Source organism: Castor canadensis, chromosome 3, assembly GCF_047511655.1.
Source record: "Castor canadensis chromosome 3, mCasCan1.hap1v2, whole genome shotgun sequence".
NCBI lineage: Eukaryota > Metazoa > Chordata > Mammalia > Rodentia > Castoridae > Castor > Castor canadensis.
In genome coordinates, this window is record NC_133388.1 from 21299288 (window position 1) to 21324604 (window position 25317).

The window sequence follows — 25317 nt, forward strand, 5'->3', positions numbered from 1 at the left end:
CATTAAGAACAGCAAAAACAGTCTTGAATGAGTATTCTTCAGTGGTTGTGAGACTATGCTCAATTCTGACTTTTCTTCCTGGGAATGGAGTCTCAGATTCTACCAAGTTTTTGTAAACAGACTGTTTATCCATATAAATGCTTCATTTTGTGATTAATTTTTTTGACCATCTGAAAAACAAATTTTTACATAGCTATATTAGTTAAGCAGTTGTTCTTATTTAGTCACTTAAAATGTTGAACACAGTGTGACTTTTTGACTCATTTTTCTTGAAGAAATTAAACGATTTTTACTTCAAATGGAATTATTTCAAATTATTTTTATGTTGAACTCAAAGAATTTAAACATAATTTTAGGAAATAATTTTTTCTTTGTGGCCTGAAATTCATGATGTAAGAAACGATGAGTTTAAGAAGTACAGTGGCCATGGAAGGAATCTTTCCTAAATGACTATTTACCTATTCATAGATTAATTTAGGAAGTGCCAGTTTATAAACAGGACTTGCTATAGGCATATAAGGATTTAATCTGTGCTCTGTGTTGGAAGGTAAAGAACTCAGTAAAGCATTTACTGTGAAAGTTGTGTTCATTAAAATGAAAATTTGATACTGCTTCTTGAAGGAGAAAGGAGGAATGCATCTGTGAAGGAGAGAATTTGACAAACACAGTCCCATGAAGCTAAGACATGATGCATTCTTTATGTTTGTACCTGAGAATGTGGTCAGAATTTTTCTTTCATGATTTTTATTAGCTCTATAGCCCATTTTCACCAGGAATTAAAAGTGAAAAGACATGAAGAAAAAGGAACATGTATTGGAGAAGTCTCCAGTGTATTCTGTTATACAGCTTGATGCATATTTTAATCCTGGAAAAAGGAATCTGCCTGTAGAGGTGTAAGAGTGAAACACTTGCCAGTTCATGTGGCAATGATTTTTTTCATGTATGTCTGTGAGTTTCCCTGAATCGACTGGAACGTAATACCTACAAGGTTAATTAGATGTGCTGAAAATGTAAACACTCAGCACTCCCAAGCTGCCTACTTAGCTCAGGTCTCACTCAGCTATCTATGCTATTTTTTAACCACATTATTTTCCAAGATATGCAGTTCATTTATGGTTAACATTCTCTGAACATTTTCAGCAAAATAAAAGGGTATTTGAGATGCATGGTCAGTCAACAGCTAACAAAATCTTAAGCCTCAGGTTTTGAAAAGAACAATGTGGATTAATGAGGGTTGTTTTTTACAGAGCTAATGCAATTACTTGTCAAAAAAGACAAAGAAGAGAATTATTGTTGGTATTCTGGTCAAAATTGTGTTGATCCATCATGAAAATTGAAACTACTCTAAAAAATGGACAGGTTTTGACTTATTTGTTGTCTTAGTATTGGGATGAAATCATGGAGAAGATGCATGGGTCATAAAGGAAAATCAATGTAGATATTCAGTTAAAGGAAAGCATTTTATATTTAAGTCAATTCAAATGGAAACAAAAGAGTTCTTATAAAGAAAGACAAAACATGGTTACTTATGAATTTTTGTTTTGCTTTTTCTTTATATTCTTAAGTTTTTAAAATTCACTCATTTGTGAGAATTATAGAATATTATAGTATACATTTTTTTTTAAGTTCACCATTATTTACTTATACCCTTAATTGGTACTAGAACTTAGTAGTACAATGTCTAGTCCAGAATCGTGTTTCGTCCGTTCCTCAACTACTCATGCAAAAAAGAGAAAAACTAATGGAAATCAGAAAGAGCTGCTTGCATCCCAGAATCTGAAGTAAATCAGGTGTCAAGTAACCATTCAAAGTTGTTTGAAGTATCACAGTCCATGAAATGACTCTAAGTGACACTTCCCCCAAAATATCAATTGCTAGTCATACACATTGTGTATATCAATTGCTAGTATATACATACACATATATGTCTTCTTTAACAGTTCTACATAAATTATTTTAAACAAAGAAATATCAAAGATCTGTAGGTCCATTATGAAGGGCTGAAGCTAAAGCAACATCTTTTTTTACATCCAAAGTTAGAAACATTTCTGACCTCCATAGTCACCCAATCCAGGAGAGGCAGCACATGAAGACTCACTTAGAATTATGTTTGATCATTGTTATTTTTAAAATTTCTTTTAAGTGCAGAGGATTGAACCTTGGGCCATACACATGCTAGGCAAATTCTCTACCCTAAGCTAAATCCCTAGCCAGTCTGATAGTTCTTAAATTATACATTTTCTAACAAGTACCTAATTAAAGAACAACTCTGGGAAGCCAAGTGTGGTTGTGCTTGTCTGTAATTCTAGCTATATAGGAGGCATAGTAGGAAGATTCTTGTCAGAGGCCAACAATGGACAAAAAGTTTATACCCTATCCCCAAAATTACTAAAGCAAAAAAGGACAGAGAGCATGGTTTAAGGGATAGAAGGCCTGCCTAGCAAGTGTGAGGCTCCGAGTTTGAACCCAAGTACTATCAAAAACAAAATAAAACACCAAAATTTCACATGACAACACTTGAGTATATCTATATACATATATATATATACACATATATATACACACATATATATATGGCATTTCTTTGATATGTTTATAACTGTGAAATGTCACATGATGGAAGAAATTCATGTAGCACATTCTACTTCAAACTTCATTTGGAATCATGATGTCCTTGTTTGTAATCTCTCTGGCCTTGTTTCATCAAATAGAACAAATGCAGTCATATACACGTTCCTACTTTTTGGAAGAACCAACAAAGAAATCCCTATATTAGAACTTCAAACGGTATAAAACAACACATAAGTATAAGAAGCTTTTATTACACTATAATTACCTGTGATCTGTTACTCTGATTTGTTAGAGCCTAATATTCCTGAATCCAATCACTTGGATTCATTTTCCTAGAGAAATAGTTTGTTCTTGAGCAACTCAGTGAATTCTTCAGACTTTCCAGCCTATTTCTATTTTCATGCTATTGGCCATAAAGAAAAAAAGGAAGTAAATTCCTGAGAACTAGACTTGATGCAAATGTTTTAATCCACCTGGAACAACAATTCAGAAAGAATGGCATCCCAGTTTTTGTAAAACTTAACATCTTTGGAATGCAGTTGCATGATAAAATCCTAACATCAAAGATGACTTACATTTACTGCATCATCTAGTTAAGTGATTATGATTTTAGGCTGAATTTAAACTAAACAATTCTATACACATGACATACATACACATGCATGAGAAAAGATGTGGACAAGAGCCCTTATTCTACTCTGCTTATAAGTCCATATTTAGACTTAGGACTTATCTTCTCAACTAACCAGTCCTTCATAATTTTCATATGATCTCAGCCTGTTGCTGTTCTTTTCGGGGAAGGATGTTTTTAAAATTTTGTTGCCCTCACCTTTAAAAAGTTGTTAATAGAATTTATTAACTCTCAGCACCAAACAAGGTAGTTATTGAACATTATAAACCTTATGAACTCTGACTTGCACTCATATTCTTTCTTCTCTCCACTATCCAGCAGCAATCTTATCTCACCTAGGTATTCAGAATCAATCAGATCATGCAACACTATTAAATCCATTTTGCCCTGTTCATCTGTTGGCATGAAGAGCCCAAAGTGACAGGTGGTAGTTTAGCTTCCAATTTAATAGAATTGGGTCCTGCTGTGGCCATTGAGGAATAATTTTCTCACTCATGTGGTAAAGCTTCTGAACTACCTAAGTCCAGACTCATGGGGAGAAGAAAAGCAAAGAATTTGTAAATAGATCGTTATACATAATAGGAAGAAGTAGAAGAGGAAGGTGGTCTCATTTCTACTCTTCAGTTCCTGTGTCTATGAATACTGACTATGGAGAAACCAGCCCCATAAATCAGTTGTGACTCAGAGCACATCACCTTTATCTTGAGGTGCTATTGTCAGCAACAATATTGTGTGCTATTATTATTTAAAACATGTATCTTACCTATCAAGTGGAATATGCAAAACAAAATTATTTTTCCAATAAAGGTACACTGTTGCCTCCACCATGGTAAAAAAGGTCAAATGCCACTGAGTGATTGTCTTATCTCCTTAATACATATTGCAATATGGGGTCTTAGTTTAAGCATTTTAGTAGGATCAATGAATACAAGAGTCTTTACTATGGAGATCAATGTTGCTGAGTCTGTGCATGTGGTAGTCAATACATTTTTACCACCATGATTATGTGGTTAGTATTTCTTTGAAGCAATTTCCAGGGTAGTTGGAAAAAATGCTAGTTGATATTACTTTAAGTGTCTTTTTGACCCCTGATTATTAATAACCCCCTTTGAAGTGGGGAACTTTTATAAAGATTACCAAGTCAAAATTTTTTCCTATAATATGGGTCAATTCTGAGAGCACCTCCTACATAATTCTTTCCCAAATCTCATACCATCAACCATTCAAGTATGTAGGTCCTTCATCATGTGTCAAAATAAAAAATTATTATACATCTTTCAAAATCTTCAACTGAGTCAGGGGACAGTCTCAGTAAATTAGAAAGACTGTTTACTTTTGCAACCAAATAATTTTAAAAGTACAATATGTTTTGACATTTACATTCTCTAAAACTTTATGTAACCAAATGACTTAAAGATCAGAGGCCCATTTTTTCCTAATGAGTGGTCTAAATTTCCTATGAAGGGTTGTAAATTTAATTAACATCATGATTTGGGACCTATATCAGCAAACTCCATGTCTATGTTTCGGCAGACTTAGTGCAGTGGGTTTAAGAGATAAGGGTTCTTTCAGAGAAATCACAGGAATTTTTAGTTTTTTGTCCATTCTTTAACAACAACACAGCAACAATAAAGAACCTTGAACATATCAGTCTATTTATTTAAGTTGCCAGTTCCATTGGAATAAATCAACTTGTCTTACAGTCTTTTAAAAACCAATTTATTGAGGTACGATTTATATATAAAACTCACCCTGTCATATAGGATTCAACTTCTCATGTCCATTGGTGATCTGAAGTTTACCTCTAAGGGCACTTTCTGCTAGGTGACCACTGTTAATAATATAATTGGCTTATTATTTGATATTGCCTGTCTTGGGCTGTTGGATACCCATTCCTTAACTCTTATTAGATTTTTTAAACTGCCTTCATTTTCAACTAATTCCAAATAACAAATCTCAAATTCTGTGTTTTTTTCTGAGTATTTTTGACATGTGACAACTATGTTTGCCAATTTCTGTATTAATATTCTTGGGTATAAGAAAAAGAAAAAGTATTTAACAAAAAAATATTGATAATTCAGAGAATATCTATGAATACTACAGAATTAGGAAAGGGGAAGGGGTGGGGATAAACAAGTGTGAGTGAGAGCCAGGACCACAGCAAAACTAAGTTACAAAGCAATGCCAGTGATGCTGGTCACAGGTCACTGGTCAAGTGGACTTTAGACTTTGCTATTGAAATTTTCATTCTCCTGGTCCTAGAATTTGAATGTGACTGCTACTGCTAGAATGGATGGTAGATCTCTGCTCTTTAGCAAACAGCCAATCAGTAGCCTGTGGTTTGTAGGAAAATGGATGGAACTGGAGACTATCATGTTAAGGAGAATACCCAAATATCTCATATTTTCTCTCATGCAGAATCTAGAATTTTTCCCCTAGAGAGACATTGTGCAAGATTAAAAAACATTTTTATTCATATATATTAGTTGTCCGGGGTGGGGAGGAGGTTCATTGTGACATTTCCAGAATTGCTTACAACGTACCATCGTTAGATTTATTCCCACCATCATTCCACCTCATCCATGTTCCCCCCAACTTAAAATGATTTAGACATGTTTCAATATTTATTTTCATACAAGATTTTTTTTAGAAAAATGATATCAAAGTACAAGATGGACTATTCGGTAAGAGAAAGGAGACCAGGACAAGAGAGGACAATGGGGTATGAGCTAAGCATGTGATATGAATGTATGGAAATATCACAATGAAATCCATTACTTTGTAAAATTAATATATGCTGGTAAAGAAAAAAGATAGAAAAATGTTAATTTCAGGAGGTAGGCATGGTGGCATATGCCTGTAATCATAGGTACTTGGGAGGGGAGGTAGGAAGAATAGCCACGTGAAGCTAATCCTGGATTAAAAATGTTCGCAAGAACCTCTCTGAAAAAACAAGTCAGACTGGGTGTTATATGCCTATGATTCCAGCTACTGGAGGATCTCAGTCTGAGACCAGTGTGCCAGAAACATGAGACCCTGTCAGAAAAAAAACTAAAGTAAAAAGGGCTGGGGGTGTTGTTCAAGAGGTAGAGTGCATGCCTTAAAAAAAAAATTTACTTTCATTCTTTGCAAACAGGGAATGGACCTTTTAATGAGCATGTTGCTTTACATATTGTTAGGCATTTTTGTTGGAAAAGTGTGTTAACTATTTCCCTTCTGATCAAAGTATATTTTAATGAAGTACCAAATTGCTATTGATTTAAAAATAGAAAAGGAGGCTAGTGGAGTGGTTTAAGCAGTAAGAGTGCCTGCCTTGCAAGTATGAGGCCCTGAGTTCAAACTCCAGTGCTGCCAAAGAAAAAAAAGTAATAAAAAATAAATAAAAATTACAAAAGAGACTGAAGTTTGAACAATTCCTTCCCAAGAGTGACTTTCCAGTTCTAAGGTGGTGGGTGGTCTGTGTCTCCCCATCATTACCTATAGGCATCTACAGGTAGGTTAGTTAGCTGAATAGTCATTGTTTCTTCTCCCTTGAACATCTCTAAATATTTTCATTCCAATTCTCTCCCTGAGTATTTCTTACCAAAGAGACACATGTTGAATTGCATTGATAAATTTCTGGTGGTGTTTTACTTTTCCTGATATTAAAGATAATTTCAACTGGTTTTAGCTCTTCCTCCTATTGCCCTGCTATGAACACATAGGAGGGCAATGAGGTCTACAGTTGTAGCAATCATCTTTTGACTGTGACAGGAATTGGAAAATTACAGAGATGCAAACATTGATAATAGGGAGTCACTGAGTGGATGCCAGCAAAAACAAGATCCAGACTTCTTGTAATGGAAGAAAAACAAACCATGGTTTGTTTAGGCCTTTGAACTCAAATCTTCTATTATTTAATGCTCATAACATTCTAAAAAGCACAGTAGGTAATTCTCCAGCTCTCGGGCAATCTGAAAGAAAAGAAAACTAAAATAAATAAAAATCACTTCTATTTTAAACACCAAATGAAAGTAAACAGACATTAATTCTCCACATTCATGTCTGAAATAGATATTAAGAATATTTAGAAATGTATGTACATGGTGTGTGAGTTGATGACAACTTCATCCAAACAACTTTGAAAGTCTGAGCCATAATATTTGTACTCTTCTTGGTAGACTCATGTTGGGTAACATATGGTTAACTGTATATTTTTAAAATTTACTAACCATTTCAAGATGAAACACAGTCTCTGATTTTTGTTTTTCTTTGGAAAATAAATAGAGAAGGTGAAATGTAACTAACAGATGTTTCTTCTTTCAGTTTGAACTGATATATAGAGGCAAGGTAATAATGGACTACTTTATAACTTCCCTGACATTCAGCTAAGATGATCACACAGTCAAACATTCTATGCAATATTAACAATTCTGTGTGAAAATTATAAAATTCAAGTGCTACAATGTAAACTTTACATATTTAGCTTCATGATGAATTATCCCAGCTCTCTGTATCATGGAACCAATGAATGTAATCCAAATTCCTGTTAGAACGAGATGAGACATGGCATAGGGGGAAAAATGTACCCTGAGATAGGTGCACTCCCCAGCAGAGGAGAAGTCACTCAGTGCCACGGATTGGAGCTATGCTAGAAGATGGCACACTTGCCAGATCTTCTCATTTTCAATAAGAGCTGAGCATCCCAGATTTCTGTGATGCTTCATTTTATGCTTCTTGATTTTCCTTAATTAAAAATGTTTAGAATCTGGATTTGAGGCCAATAACGTGAGTCCTTGTCCCTTCATTCACAAGTGTGTGTATGTGTGTGTGCACAAGCCACACAAAGGAAAATAAGCAGAAATATCATTTTTACATCTTTTGAACAAAATGCTTTCCTTCCTAGGATTCCCCAGTAGAGGTAATTACTAAGCAATGCAGATGGGCTTTGTTAAGAGCCCAAGGCTTAACCTTTATGTGGGCATATTTTCAAATCAACTTATTCAGACTGCAGGCAAGCCTCATGAGATATGAAATGCAGAAGCAACACAACATGCAGGAAAACAGGACCTCACAGGAAAGTGAATACAGACAGCAGAAATGATATTCAATGAAACTGTAATTGTAGCCTTAGACAAATAAGATAATACATTGTAAGTGTTGCTATTGTTTAAATTACAAAGAATCAACTGAACTCTTTATGTCTTTTTTGTCAAATGGTGCCTCCTACTGTGATTATAAAGACCACATTAATAAATACATGCAATGTTCTTAGAAAAATACAAGACATATATGTTATGCAAGTGTTAATTATCATATTTATTGCAAGAATATTGTCAGTGATGAATTCTTCATGAATGAGTATATATTTGAATCCAATTAATCTTAGTCCCTGAAAAAAAGTTAAGAAAACAATTCCTTTTATAATGTAGACAAAATGCTGAAATATTTAGGAATAAGTCTATCAAAATAAGTGTAGGACTTGTATATTAGAAAATATTAAGCACTGAGAAAAATTAAAGAGTTAAAGAACTAAAGGGAAAAACCTTCCATATTCATCATTAATTGGAAGATCTAATATTGTTAAAATGACAAAACTCCTTAAGTTGATCAACTGATTCAAAAAATCCCTATTAAATCTTAGTTGCCTTTTTTACAGAAATTAAAAAACTGATTCTGAAATTCACATAAAAATAAAAGATGCTAGGCTATTCAAAATGATCTGGGAAAAAGAGTAACAACTTTAGGAACACAAAATCCCTGATTTCAGAAAGTACTCCAAATCTACATTAATCAAGATAGGGTGGCAGTAACATAAGGATAGGCAAAATGATAACTGGACTAGAATTGACAGTATTAAAAGGAACCAGCATTTATGGCCAATTGTTTTGATAATGGTGTTATATCAATCCAATGGGGGGAAAAGTAATCTTTTCAATAAATAGGGCCATAGTGACTGAACACACATGTACAAAAGAATAAAATTAAATCCATACATAAAGCCAGATAGTAAAATTAATTCAATGTGGACTATGTACTAAACATAGCAGTTAAAAACTATAAAACTCTCAACAAACAAAAAGCCTAGAACTAGATCTTTGTGACTTCGGTTTAGGCAGCAACTTCTAGGATAATAAAAATGCAAACAACAAAAGAAAATTAGATAAGTAGGAGTTCATAAAAATTTTAAATTGTTGTGCTTCAAAAGACACCATTAAGGGAATGGACAAGTATACATTTGTAAAATATTTGCAAATCACATATCTTAAAAGAAACATGTGCTTTTATGTTTAAGAACATATAAAGGATATGTTTCAACAATAAGAAGACAAAATTTAAAAGTAGAGAAGTTTTTTTATATAACAATAACAAACATCTGAAAAAGAAAGCAGGAAAACAATCCCATTCACAATGGCCTCAATAAAATAAAATACCTAGGAACAAATCCAATCAAGGAGATGAAAGACTACTGCAATGAAAACTACAAAACACTGAAGAAAGAAATTGAAGAAGACACTAGAAGATAACACCTTCAAGATTCATGGATCAGAAGAGCTAATATTATGACAATGGATATATTAGTAAAAGTGATCTAAGATTCAATGCAATTGCCATCAAAATTCCAATGACATTCTTCACAGAAGTAGAAAAAAACAATTTAAAAATTCATAGGGAAGTACAAAATGCCCCAAATAGATAAAGCAATCCTGAGGAAAAAGAGCAATGCTGGAATTATCACAATATCTGATTTTAAATTATGCTACAGATCCACAATAAGAAAAACAGCATGGTGTTGGCAAAAAAAAGCCAGTCATGTAGACCAATGAAATAGAATGAAAGACCCAGAATAGCCCACACAACCACAGCCATTTTATTTCCCACAAAGTTGTCAAAACATATGCTGGAAAAAGGAAAGTGCTGTGAAGACAGCTTCCTCAACAACTACAGTTTGTAAAACTGGATATCCACATATACAAGACAGAAATTTGATCCCTATCTCTTACCTTGTATAAAACTCAATTCAACTTGGATCAAAGACATTAATGGACTTGGATTAAAAACATCGAAAGTACTACAGATAAACACTTCAAGTTGCAGATTTAGGCGATGCATTTCTGAACAGGACTCTGATAGTTCAGGAAATAAGAGCAAGAATTGACAAAAGGAATTGCAGTAAATTAAAAAGCTTCTACAGAATCAATGAAATGATTACAAGCAAAGTCATAACATACAGAATGGAGAAAATATTTGCTAGTTATTCATCTGCCAAGGTGTTAATATACAGAATGTGTAAAGAACTCAAAAAATAAAACACTGAAATATTAAATAATCTAATCAATAAATGAGCAAATGGATTGTACAGTTTCCAAAAGAAGTGCAAATGTCCAATAAATACATGGAAAAGTATTCATCCTAAGCCATAAAGAGACTGCAAGTCAAAACTGCACTGAAATTTCATTTCTCTCTTGATGATAGAATGACTATCAAGGAAATAAACAACAACAAATATGGGTTTCAGGGGAAAGAAACCCCACAAACTGTGGGTAGGAATGTAAGTTAGTTCAGCCACTAAGGAATTCAGTATGGAAGTTCCTCAAAAAACTAAAAATAAAACTATCATATGATTCTGCTATAACATTCTTGGGCATATACTTCAGAGAAATCAAAGTCATCATACAATAGCGATATCTACATATATATGCTTATTGTGGCACTGTTCACAATAGCCAAGTTATAGAACCAGCTGAGGTGCCCGTCAGTGGATGAAATGGATGAATTACCGCATATATACACAATGAGTAGCTAGGATTACGGGTGTGAGCCACCCGCACCTGGCTTAATCAAACTATTAAACATAGATTTACCATATAACCTATTAACTTCACACAAAGCTATAAACGAAAGAGAATGAAAAGTGTACATTCAGCAAGACAGTGTAGAATAATATGATAGTAGGCATTATTGTTAGTAGCCAAAAAGTGGGAACAACTCAAACATTCATCACCTGACAAAGGGAACATGAACCATGGTATGTTTGCTATGGAATATTGTCTGTCAAAAAAAGGAAAACAACTGTAAGACATATGCTACAATACAAATGAACCTTGAAAACTATTATGTGAAGTAAAATGAACCATTCACAGAATGCCACAATTATATCATTCCATTTATCTGAAATATCCATAGCAGGAAAATCCATAGAGAAAGAAAACAGAACAGTGTTTTCCAGGGACTAGGGGAGAGAGCAATAGAGAGCTCTCCATTAATAAGTACAAGACTTTGTTATGGGATGGAAAAGATATTTTAAAGTTAGATGATGTTGATAGTGACACAATTCTATGAATATAAAATTACCATGGAAGTGTATTCCTTAAAAAGTAAATTTTATGGTTTGTGGATTATATCACAATAAAGAGCTTATAAAATAGATTTAAGAATGAATTAGCCTTGCTAGAATGAACAACAGTGATATCATGACTTATTGTGAAACAGAAAAACAAAACATTTTGAAAGGAAAGACTGGAGAGTGCAAGTTGGAGGTGAATGTTGAATTGAAAGAATCTTAATGCCCTTCTTAATGAATTTGAATTTCACATCATGTAGGTTAAGTTACCTGATTACAGTCACTATGTATAGATGGGTATAAAATGAGATTGAGAATGAAAGAACAGGTGTAGATCATAGAAATTAAGGGACAGGTGAAACCTTGTAGCCTATGCAGCCCATTAGAGGCAGGAAGTTCTTTGGTCATTTTTACATGATTCATGAATGGTAATAAGGAACCCAAACAATTCAGGCTCTGGTTCCATATTAAAGTATGCATGCATAGGAGTGTGATGATTTTCATCAACATACTATGTTTACTTTCTCACTCCATTTCTGTATATGTCCCACAAAGTAGTCAGCAACAAGATAGAACCTAATCACTTGCTCCAGAAACATATTAAAACTAAAATACACTGGAGCAACCTCAAACACCTTTCTAAAATGCAAAAAGACACATGTGATATTAACTATGTTCTTTTTTGCATTTGTTGCATTATTAATTTTTGTAGTATTATGAAGTTGGTATGATATGATTTATTAGCTATAATCTTATTCTGCTTGTTTTCCATGATTTCATTATCTTTGTTCTGAGTTATGACTTTACTCATTATAGTTCTATCATTTCAATAAATAATTAGATTTACTTCACTGACAATGTGCAGTCATTCATTCCAAGTGAGTTCTCCAAAGAATTATATGTAGATTCATTACCTTATAATTATATTATTAACTTACCTTCTCATATAAACCAAGATCTCATAAAAGTTCTCATGATGTCTACAATATCTATTATCTATTACCTTCAGATTTTAAAGGCATTTGTGTTTACTTGACTATTTCTAAGTCTAGTGCTTTAAAATCTAGAAAATCAATCAGGGAAAATAACAACTTTAGGTAACTAACTAGGCAAATAATAATGAGGTGAAATGTATTTTAAATAAAACAATATTATTACATAGAGCATTTCTCCCTCTTCTGACTGCTCCTTTTCTATCTATTCCTTCTCCTCTTCCTCTTTATAGCCCTTGAAACTATATATTTAAACTAGGTTAACAGGGGCCCAATTCCATTACTGAAATCACTTCTGAACATTCTTTTTATGCAACACTGTCTTAATTTGTGCCTTAGTGTTTCCTCCAAGGATGTATTGGGATGCTTTTCATGATACACTAGCCAGTCCTTCTCTTCATGGTTTGTTGCATCTCTCTGAAATACATTCTACAATATGACACATTCAGGGTCATCAGAGCAGTTTTCTTGTATGACAGTTTGGGTGATATTTATGCTTTGGAATTCTGTAAATTATTCCATCTTCAATGAAAAATATGTAATTCAACAGAGGAGAATAAAATATTCTTGAAATATACTCAGGGATATATTTTCCTGGCACTAGTCATATGCCAGGCACCATTCTAATGATTTTATAAGTCTTTACTGAAATAGTCCTCAAAACAAATCTGCAAGGTAAATATTAAGATTACCATAACGATTTGGTATGAGGAGACCAAGGTTCACAGGAGACAAATTAAATAGCTAGTAAGTGGCAGACCCATGATGACACTCTAGTGATACCAAATTCCTCTTCTGGGACATCCTGGAGTCTCTCTGCAAGGGCTGTGCAGTTAGACACTCTGCTTACCTTGAGATGAAATAACGACCAGAGGAGAGGAGCAAGGACTGAGGACATCATCTTATGTGTTTATACTCAGTGTACACACACCTTCCAGTATTTTTCTAAGACAAGAATATCCTTATCTCTGGCTCAGGGTAATCTAATTGAGAATTCCCAGGCCCTTCCCTAAACTCAGTGGTGATTACATTAACAGAGAGCAAAATTCTATGAAAGACTTGTATTGAACATAAGCCTAAAAATGTTGAAGAATAAAGAAACAGACTGATTTCATATCTATCTAGCACATGGTTCAGTTAGCTTATCCCTCTCTCAAGTTGACACATCATTTATATTTGCAAAAACACTCATGTTTAGACTTTGAGATCCCCAAATATAAGAATTACAACAAAGTGTTTGTAACAGATATTAAGTAAATGTTTGATGATGGAAAATGACAGGAAATAAGGAGGGAAAGAAGGAAGGAAAGGAGGGAGGGAGAAAAGAAGGAAGGAAAGGAAGGTCTACCAATTGGTAAAGGAGTACGTTTCTTATTAAAACAGATTGAAAGGAACAATTATTTTCCCACTTCTTTTTAAGGTTTTTAAGAATTCTCTTTATCCTATCAACATTTTCAAATACACAGCTATAGATATAGATATTGATATTAACACTCTATTTTGAATGTCATATTCTTGTCTAGTTTTAGCACTTCCAAAAGCATTTCAGCCCTACTTAAGCACTTAGTTGCATAGAATTTCCTAACTTAATGTTTACAGTTAGAACATCTTTCTATTAATTACGGTGGGAACTATTTAACAGTACCAGAATATTACCTACCCCCACTATTTTACTAGGGAGAAGAAAAGGTGAATTCTTAGTACTCTATTTCTTTCCCTCTTAAGAAAAAAAAAGCCAAGGGTGAGATAGAAGAAAGTGCCTTTAGGAAAACAGGAAACAGGTAAGAATTTTCACCCTTCACAGTTGTTACAAATGTGTAAATGAAGCACTTAATTTGTTGTGGCCTCAATGTTTTGATCTGATTATTCTCTACATTTGCATCAGTGGCAACCCAGGATGTCACTGCCCACTGACTAACCTCAGCCTAACCACAGTGCCACAGGCTACCTGCAGACTCAGCGGAATGTAAAATCCACTCAATGCATTCTGCCACCAAAGCTGGCAGCATACACAATCCACTAAGGAAAATAATTATTCCATCATTTTTCTCACTATCATATCTTTCAGCCTAAAGGAAATTAATTGATAATGTGGAGTGATTCCCTGTCACTTGTGATTTCCCCATACTAAGAACTTGTAATTGTAAAGCCTAGCATTTGGCGGTGTGAATTAGGTGACACCCACACACACATCACTTATTTATGCCACACCATCACATACCCATGCCTGCAAGTGTCATAGGAGTAACTGAGAGATAAGAGTACAGACTGGAATTTCCCCTTCTCTAATAACACAAGCACTTAACAGTTTATTGAACAGTATTGACTGATAGTGTGTGAAGCTCCTGGCAATTTGATTTTATTCTTTTTTATTACTTCTTATCTTCCCTCCTTGCCAGGTCCAGTTTTTTGCTCCCTTCTTAGCTCCATCCTTGATGTTGACTCCAATTACTTGGAGAAGAGGAAAACTATGCGTTAATTTTCCATATGTAGGTGCTCTACAATAAATTAAAAGTTCCTTGAAATCTCTCACTGTGCTTTTTATATGAAATGCAGAATTGGAACATTTTGACCTTAATTATATATACAGTGATAAAGTTTATATATACATATCGCTTTGTTATAATTAGTCCCTAAAGGATATCTGAAACCATGTTTTCATCACTTTTTGTACAATATATTTTCACATACATTAAAGTATGTTTACTATACCTAAAAGAGAAAATACAAAACTATTCCTAAGTTCAAAGTCCAGTTGTTTCATACTAATGACAGAGTCTCCTAAATGACTAGTAAATAATGTCATAAAACTCTATCCCTGCCTCCCTTTCTCCTTCCATCGCTTCTCCTATGCTAGGGACTGAATTAATCAATGAACATGTAATAAGAAACAGTGCTGATGGGATTTTGTCCCCATGTAGGTTACTATCTAGAGACTGATTTACTGAGAAGTAACTACATAACTTCACAGGTCTGCGCTATCAATCAAATTCTCTCTTGGATGAAACCGGGCAATAAAGAGCAGCATGATGATGCCAAGGCAAAGTTCTTCTGAAGTGCTTCACACTTCTCTGGTGCATGAACACCTTAGTGCTTACAGGGTCCGAACACGACATCACAGACATTGCTGACTCAGAGCTGGGAATCAGAATCAACTTTATTGTCTGTTAACACAGGCCAAGTTCATTTCTCTGGTGTCATGTATGTCACTGTGGGAATAACTTTTTTTTTTAGAAGTCAACAACTGATCAGAAATGAGAAAACAGGAAAAGAAGAAACATAATATGTTTTTATCACTTGTTAACTTGGCTTTTCTTTGATCTAAAGAATTCTACAATAATTATGTAATCTGTAAGAGGAACTATTTCTTAAACAATCTCTGGCCAAAACTCATGAGAAGGAAAGAAATGATCGGATGAATGCTTATGCAAAGACAGCTTCTAAGTATTTGTTATTCTAGCTTCAGGCCTACCTGTGAAAGCCTAACACTCAATTTCTATGAAAGAGACCTCAATAGGTTTTGGAATTGATGTTTAAATAACCATGAATGGTCTCTAAGATATAATAGTTTATTTAATAAACAATCTCTTTAATCAGGCCCCACTCACTCAAGACATTTGCATGGGAACACTAGACCATTACACAAATAAAATAACTGATATTATATTGCTAAGGTCTAGATGAAGCCAATTTCTGTATATTATAATAACTAAATTTTAATAAAAGGATTGCCACATGCAAAACACTCTCCTGATAACATATCAAGTGTCTGATATGCATGTTATAGTTTGGCCACGAAATGTCCTTAATAAAATCTCAAGTGTTGAAGGTTTGGACCCCAATGCAATGTTGAGAGATGGGGCTTTTGGGCAGTGATTTGATCATGAGGACTTTGAACTAATCAACAGATTACTCCATGGACAGTTTCATAATTTGATGACATTATTGGGAGGTGGTGGAAACTAAAAGGTGGAGCTTAATTGAAGGAAGTATGCCACCAGGAGAGTTTCTCTTGAAGGGTATAACTTGTTCCCAGGCCCTTCCTCTCTATCTTTGCTTGCACCTGCCATGAAGTGAGTAGATTTTTCTTTAGCACACCCTTCCACCAAGATATTCTGCCTTACCACGGGCCCCAAAACAATGGAGCCAGCCAACTATGGACTGAAACCTCTGAAACCACTAACCAAAATAAATCCTTCCTCCTTTAAGTTGTTTTTCTTGTGTATTTTCTGATGAACAGCTAACTAACATAATACATGATCTTATTTAATTCTTAAAGATCTCTATACAACAGGTATTTCATTGTTGTCTTATAGATATGGAGCCAAGAAGCTCAAAGAGTTTCATCTATAAGCAACATAGGTAGCATATGAAAGACCTAGGCTATAAATTCATTTTGATAAATTCCAAAGTCTGATTTCTTATTATTATATAGAGCTGCCTCCAAAAAGAAATATTTAAGATCTGTCACTTTGTCAAGAAAGTTATGATCTTGTCACAAAAATAACTTGTAACTGACATTAAATCAGTATATATTTACTGAATATCTCTATGTGTCACAACTATGAAATTTATAAATGATTATGGGATGGTCCCTGCTATGAAAGCATCTTAGAAACAATGAGCTCTTAGGTACTATCAATATGACTGGGGATCCAATAAATTGAACAAGGAAATGCCTGACCCAAAGTCATTTGCATCCTTATGGCCAGTGTCAGATAATGACCTGGTGAGGGTGATCTTAGTGGTGCTTAGCATCATGGTCTGCAGTCAGTGCCCAGAACGCTGCTCTCAAAAGATCCCACCCAGGGGATTTAATGTTCTACACCAATGTCTTGAGAGTCTAAACAGTTTGAACTTTAAGTCACTGCATTGTAAGTGACATTCTAGGAGACAGAAAGGTATGTACTGGGGATTTGGAGCCTCCTGACAAACTTGATTATTTGTCTTGCTCACTGTTGCCTCCATATTGCCTTTCTCTGTCTTTCTCTCTCTCCCTTTCTCTCTCTCTCTCTCTCCTGTCTCTTTCTTGGCAATATTGAGGTTTGAATTCAGGACCTTAGGCTTAGGCTGGTACTCTACTTCTTCAGCCATGACCCCAGCCCTTTTTTGCTGTAGTTATTTTGAGGGTGGAGTCTCACATTTTTGGCAGGGCCTGCATGAGACTGAGAAAATATATATACCTCCTGAGCAGCTTGGATTATAGATGTATACCAAGACACCATGATAATGTATCCCACTTCTGCCTAGTTATGGCCCTTGCCTTTAACCCCATGGCAGGAAGCTACATGGGACACATGAAGGTCAGGGAATGCTTGCACCCCATGCAGTGTTTCTTTCCAGGGCATAGGGGCTGCCTTCTCTGCCCAGCTAGGATAGGGAGCCAGATTTCAATTCATGGGTGACTCAGCAGGGACAAGCCTCTTGTCTACCCTCTACCCACTTGCATGTCCCAAAGCAGAAATGACAATCTCTTGAGGTTTACTATCTGCCATGAGTTGGGACAGTGGTCCTGTGGGAAGAGAAAACTTAACTTCCTCACTTTCACGTGATCTGTTCGTTGCCATGGTAGTGATCAGCCATGCTACCTTACCTAATCATGGGCCAGGGCCCCTCAGGTACCTACGTGGTTGTGTACTTGATAGGTGATTACTCCTGTGCTGAAAGATGCATGGCACTGATTAGTGAATAACAAACAACCTAGAATGCCCTCAGAGATACTAAAGAATTAAAAAACCAAGAGAAAATATTTTTACATGTTAGAACCTAATATCCATTTTCTCCCTGCCTTCTGAACAGTAGAGCTGTTTCTGCTCATTTTGTTCTTGGCCAGGTAAGTTAGGTAGCTGTACTTGTTCATATTCATTGAATGTTTAATTCGCTAAGTACTGTGCTATAGGCTCTACCTAAACTGCAGCATTTAACCATCATAACAACGCAAAAAATAAATACTCTTACTAAACATACTTTGTGAATAAAGAGAAGAGTACTTAAAGGATTAATGATGTGTACCTAAGACCCATCACTATTGAACAAAACCTCAATCTATACATATGGTTCATATTTAATATCCATGCATTGCTATTTCTACCCTGCTTTGCTTCTGGTGAGCATAGAGCCCACTTTCACAATGCTGGCTCTTTCAACTGCCTTCAGCTGCAGAACTAAACCAGACCCTGTGATGGTCAAATACACCCAGCAGGTAAAATGATCTTGATGTGTACAAGGAAAAAAAGGCAGAGGTCTTTTCTACAGAAACACCTAGAAGCAGAGACTGCATTTTTTTCCATGCAAGACTTACACATTTAATAAGGTAGAAACTCTGTGTGTGTTGAGACCTGTTTATTTGTGTATTTATTTTTCCTATTATAACTACATTTTGACATCAGTATGTTAGGAAGTTTTTTCTTTTTGCTGTGACAAAATACCTGAAAAAAGTAACTTAAAGAAAGAAGGTATTATTTTGGCTCTTAGTTTCAGAGTTTTCAGTTCATGGTCACTTGGCACCATTGCTGTGGGTCTGTGGTAAGGCTGAAATATCATGGAGGAAGGACACAGCAGAGGAAAGCTGTTCACCTCATGATTGGTAGGAAGCAGAGAAACAAGGCCGGGAACAAGCTATACCCTTCAAAAAGATACTCCCAAAGTCCCACTTCCTCCAGTCAAGTCCCACACTCCATAGTGTCCACTACCTCCTAGTAGTTCATTCAATTAAGAATCCATCAATGTATTTATCTATTGATTAAGTTAGTGCTTTAATGATCCAATCACTTTTCCAAAGCCTCATATCTAACAATACTTTGAGGTACAAGACTTCAACATATAGCCGTTTGGTGGGGACACTTAATATCCAAACCATAATACTAAGCCTAATATGGAACCTGAACTTCTGAGTGCATAAAACATAATTTTGAATGATGACAAAAGAGACAATTCCAGTAGTTTTGTTTTTAACTATAAAACCTCTAAACTACAAAAAAAAAATGAAAGCGTAAGCACTCTTCTTTGATTGAAGGCTGAATGGATTTTCCACATCTTTGTTAAAAATATGATCATAACACCTTGAGGACGAGATGCATCTGAAAACAGATTCTACCACTGAATGCAAACACAGGAGAAGAAGAAGCCACTTTCTCTTCTATTCTCTTGTGTGAATAGACAATCACTGGCCCTCCATATTTCCTTGTCTTCTCTTCTTTAGCTAAGAGTAAATCACATCTGCCTCCAACCAAACCATGTCTGTTCCCCACTCAACACCAGCATGCTTATTGACGGCTGCCTTGTCACCTCAGTTACCAAGATCTGGAGTTTTGGAAAAAATGGCTCTAACACACGAGCTCTCCTTCTCACTTCTCTCCCCCCAAATGCTCATTTGTGGAGTACCAGGTTCCAGCCTCTGTACTGTACTTGGCAGGTGGATATGGCAGCACCAGTTACGTTAATGATTTCTGAGGTGATGCTGAAGGCTCAGAGGCTGCTTGGCAGAACAGCTAGCAAGAAACTAATGAGGATCCCAGCATGACCCTCAACCATTCAAAAAGGTGTACTGTGAGGAGAATGGGGAGAGGAATAAATTAAAGCCCTCAGCCTCTGGTAAGAATATCAGCAAAGGCACTTAGTGTGTGCTAGAAAAGAAAATTAATCACCCATAATGACTGGGGTATGTGCAAATATTTGATTTAATTCCATTTATAAATGTTCTTCTACAGGATGATGCATGGTATCTGAGAAGGTTAAGTAACACAATCTGAATATGATTTAATCATAATGGTAGCACCCAGTTGTTAGAAGTGACAATAATGGGAATGTGTATAAGGAAGGCATTCCTTTTTCTAGTAGATTTATAATCTTGGCTAAAATAATACAAAACACTGCTTTGAAGAATATACTTTGAAATTCATGATCTTAAATATCCGGGATATCCAATTAACAAATTGACAAGATATCTGTATAATTACTAACTTACTATGCCATTCGTGAGAAAGAACAATTGAAACATACAAGTTCATAGTCACATGTGTAATTGTTAAATATCCCAGTAAAATAATTCTAGCATGATAATTTCAATGTTTAAAACGAAGCTGATAGAAAATGAAACTGATAGAATAAGTCAGGTTTTGGTTCTGAAAGATATAACAGAGGTAACCTTATAAGAAAATAATTATTTATATAATTCCTAGGAAACATAGTCTCCTAAAAGTAGTGGAAAACAAACAAACAAACAAAATGGAACATGGGACTGATTATTAGAAATTCTGAGTTAAAGAACTTATTCTTTAGTTAAATATCTGCCTGACCTTTTATTAAATCAGGTAATACTTTTTCTTCAATCCTTCAAACTTACCTTAGATTTCTATTGCCAATTGCTGAATTAAGGTATTAATCAAGATTAGTGCTTTAAACTTATAAGTTTTAATTTACTATAATTTTAATATACACTAGCAGATGGGAAATTATAGCGGCAGTTTACTGCCTAAAGAACTCACCCAGCAAGGAGTCTAGTAGTCCCTGTCCAGTTGTCTATATCATCTCAGAAAAAAGTCAAAAGCTGTTTGGGGAGAGAGAGAAGCATTGACCCTGCACACCACTGACTCTTCTTGAGAACATTACTTCACTTTTTATTAGCTGTTTTAAGAATGGAAGCAAACTGTCTTAGGCTGAGATATAAATTACAAGAGAATTTGTAAACTAAAAACAACATTGCAATGGAATTCTTTCACAAAGAAAGACACTGAAATAGTAGATTAACAATGAAAAATGGAATAATCAGGACTGATCCCTTCAAGCAGCAGAATCAGAAGTATTTACTCTTTGGAGACATTTTAAAAAACATCACATGTCACTATTCCTCACATATGAAATCACTTGTACTAGACTGCTAAGTACCAAACTACATCATAAAGCAGCGTCATTCCCATCCCAAATGCTACTTCAGAAGCCAAGAGACAGAGGGATGATGTCAGCCCCTGGACTCTCTCCATCTGGCAAAAACTGGAGAATGGGAAAGGAACATGACCCAGAGATTCACACCCAGCAGTGCTGCTCAAGCACATACCATTCTATTCTTTAAGAAGATGAGAAATAAACACGACCTCAAGTGTTCAGAATGTCAGAGAAGCTCCTCCTTCCAAAAGGTCTTCTCCCAAAGCCAGGTGAATATCTTCACTTGAGACATTACAGAGGATTTCCTTTTTTTTTATTGATACTTATTTTCTTTTTTATTTTATTCATGTGTGCATACAATGTTTGGGTCATTTTCCCCCTTTCTCCCACCCCCTTCCCTCTCCCCCCCTATACCCTCACTACCAGACAGAAACTATCTTGCCCTTATCTCTAATTTTGTTGAAGAGAGAGTATAAGCAGTAATAGGAAGGACCAAGGGTTTTTGCTAGTTGAGATAAAGATAGCTATACAGGGAGCTGACTTGCATTGCTTTCCTGTCCATGTATATTACTTTCTAAATTAATTCTTCTCGAACTAACCTTTTGTCTAGTTCCTGGTCCCCTTCTCCTTTTGGCCTCTGTTGCTTTAAAGTGTCTGCTTTAGTTTCTCTGCATTGAGGGCAACAAATGCTATCTAGTTTTTTGGGTGTCTTACCTATCCTCATACCTCCCTTATGTACTCTCGCTTTATCATGTGATCAGAGTCCAATCCCCTTGTTGTATTTACCCTTGATCTAATGTCCGCATGTGAGGGAGAACATATGATTGTTGGTCTTTTGGGCCAGGCTAACCTCACTCAGAATGATGTTCTCCAGTTACATCCATTTGCTTGTGAATGATAAGATTTCATTCTTCTTCATGGCTCCATAAAATTCCATTGTGTATAAATACCACATTTTCTTAATCCATTCATCAGTAGTGGGGCATCTTGGCTGTTTCCATATCTTGACTATTGTGAACTGTGCTACAATAAACATGGGTATGCAGGTGCCTCTGGAGTAACCTGTGTTGCATTCTTTTGGGTATATCCCCAGGAGTGGTATTGCTGGATCATATGGTAGATCTATGTTTAGATTTTTAAGAAGCCTCCAAATATTTTTCCAGAGTGGTTGTACTAGTTTACATTCCCCCTAGCAGTGGGAATCCTTGCCAATACCTGTTGTTAGTGGTGTTGCTAATGATGGCTTTTCTAACAGGGGTGAGGTGGAATCTTAGTGTGGTTTTCATTTGCATTTCCTTTATTGCTAGAGATGGTGAACATTTTTTCATGTGTTTTTTGGCTATTTGAATTTCTTGTTTTGAGACAGTTCTGTTTAGTTCACTTGTCCGTTTCTTAATTGGTTCATTAATTTTGGCAGAATTTTGAGTTCTCTATATATTCTGGTTATCAGTCCTTTGTCTGATGTGTAGCTGGCAAATATTTTCTCCCACTCTGTGGGTGGTCTTTTCAGTTTAGAGACCATTTCTTTTGTTGAGCAGAAGCTTTTTAGTTTTATGAAGTCCCATTTATCTATGCTATCTCTTAGTTGCTGAGCTGCTGGGGTTCCATTGAGAAAGTCCTTGCCTATACCTACTAGTTCCAAAGTATTTCCTACTCTTTTCTGTACCAACTTTAGAATTTGGCGTCTGATATTAAGGTCCTTGATCCATTTTGAGTCAATATTGGTATAGGGTGATATACATGGATCTAGTTTCAGTTTTTTGCAGACTGCTAACCAGTTTTCCTAGCAGTTTTTGTTGAAGAAGCTGTCTTTTCTCCATCATATATTTTTAGCGCCTTTGTCAAAGACAAGTTGGTTATAACTGTGTGGCTTCATATCCGGGTCCTCTATTCTGTTCCACTGGTCTTCATGTCTGTTTTTGTGCCAGTACCAAGCTGTTTTTTATTGCTATTGCTTTGTAATATAGTTTGAAGTTGGGTATTGTGATACCTCTAGCGTTGTTCTTTTTACTGAATATTGCCTTGGCTATTCGTGGCAGAGGATTTCCTTAACCAGAGCAGTCAGATATACTTCTGCTCTGTTCTTGGAAGACAGAGACATTAAGATTTAATATGACTCTAGAAAGAACAAGGTACATAAATGTATCCTTGATCAATACTTTCTGGGGTAAATGTAGAAGCTCAGAGTCCAGAGACTGACAAAGGAGGTGCTAACTAATTTCTTCAGAGCAAAGGGGTAGAAGGGAGAATTTATACAAGACAACTGATTTTTTTCTTATGATTATTTTTAACCTTCTCTTAGATTGTTATATAATTCTCTTTAGATACAATGTTTAATTCTTTGTATTTCTGAACATTTCAAGAACACATTTGCCTCATTTTATATTATGCTTATTTAATTAACTGTGTCTTTGAAGAAATCAATTATGTATCTTTTGCATATACTTTTAATTGTGGATGATATTTATATATTACCTATGTTTATGATTGTATAGATCCAGTTAGGGAAACTTACCTATATCTAAACCCATTATTGTTTAGCCAGAGAAGGTTTTAATGGTAAGAGAGAAGAGATATGCCCGTTCTGCTAAATATTCCATATTGCAAATTTTATTGGTTTACTTTTTAACAAAAATGATATTTTAATTTTCTTTTAATTGTAGGTCTTTAAGCATTAATGGGAATAAATTTTATTTGCTTACTTAATGGCCTATAATCATTATTTTGCCTATTTTTTGTTCATGACTGTTAAATTTTTAAAATAAGAGTAATAACTAGATTTTCTCATTTTATTTGAGGAACCTTAGAATTCTGGAAACCAAGCTGGGAAATATGAAGTTAGACCCTCAAATGCACAATATTGGATGTGCAGAAGTAGCTAGTACATTCCACTCACAGTTAAAGAGAATATTACAAGAGCTTAATAAAATGGAAACTCTTCCCATTGCTCCTTCAGTCTCGCATCTTTGTTTTGGAAGATTGTGTAAGGTCCACAGTAATGATGTAATTAACTATATCTTGGTCTCTGAATCCATTTTCTTATTTTCCAACCTGTCAGCTTATACTTTGACCACTGATAACATGACCTTGCAATCTTGTCACAGTTGAATGCAGACATCTGTAAGATTAGGCTCAAGAAATAGAGTCTTAGATGAGTAAAAGAGAAAAACAGCTTCAAGTCCACGAGAAGGATATGAATAAAGCAAGAGCTGTTAATGTCAGAATACAAAAAGGAAGCTTACTGTCAATTTTGTGAGTTTGACAACTCCTTTTTCAGTAATAAGCCGTTGGTTGTGGTACATCTAAGACAAGATGAACATTCGTCTCTTCGGTCAAAATAGTTTGTGACTGCTCTGTGATTTCTAATTCACAGAGTGCATGCAAAGAATGCTAAAACAAAGGACAAGTTATGAAACCATACTACCTGGTATTTGTAAATATCATTTGATTGTTTAAAAACATGTTTAACATACTGAAACATTTGCACTAAAATAAAACTGACTATTGGCTGATGACATAAAAATGCCATGAAATTCTTGAGAGAGAATCTCACAGTATATCTTGTCTAATCTTTTCATTTATAAGTATGACATGAACATGATTCTGAAAGTGGGATAATTTATCCAACATAACACAGAAAGTGAGATGCAGAGCCAATATTGGTACTAAAATTCTGATTTCCAACGCCAAATATTTTCTACCTCCATCACATTTGCAATGATTCTGGTATCTGTATATTAAAATATCAAATATTACTGAGAAACTATCATTGTAAAAATTGAATTTACAACCAAACATTGTCAACTGATGAAAGGCATCAAGTTTTTCAGAAATCCAGCATGGCCACTAACCGATCACTGCATGGAACAAGTTGCAGTTTTTATTGCAGTGCTTTGTTGGTCCATAGGGCAGGTTTA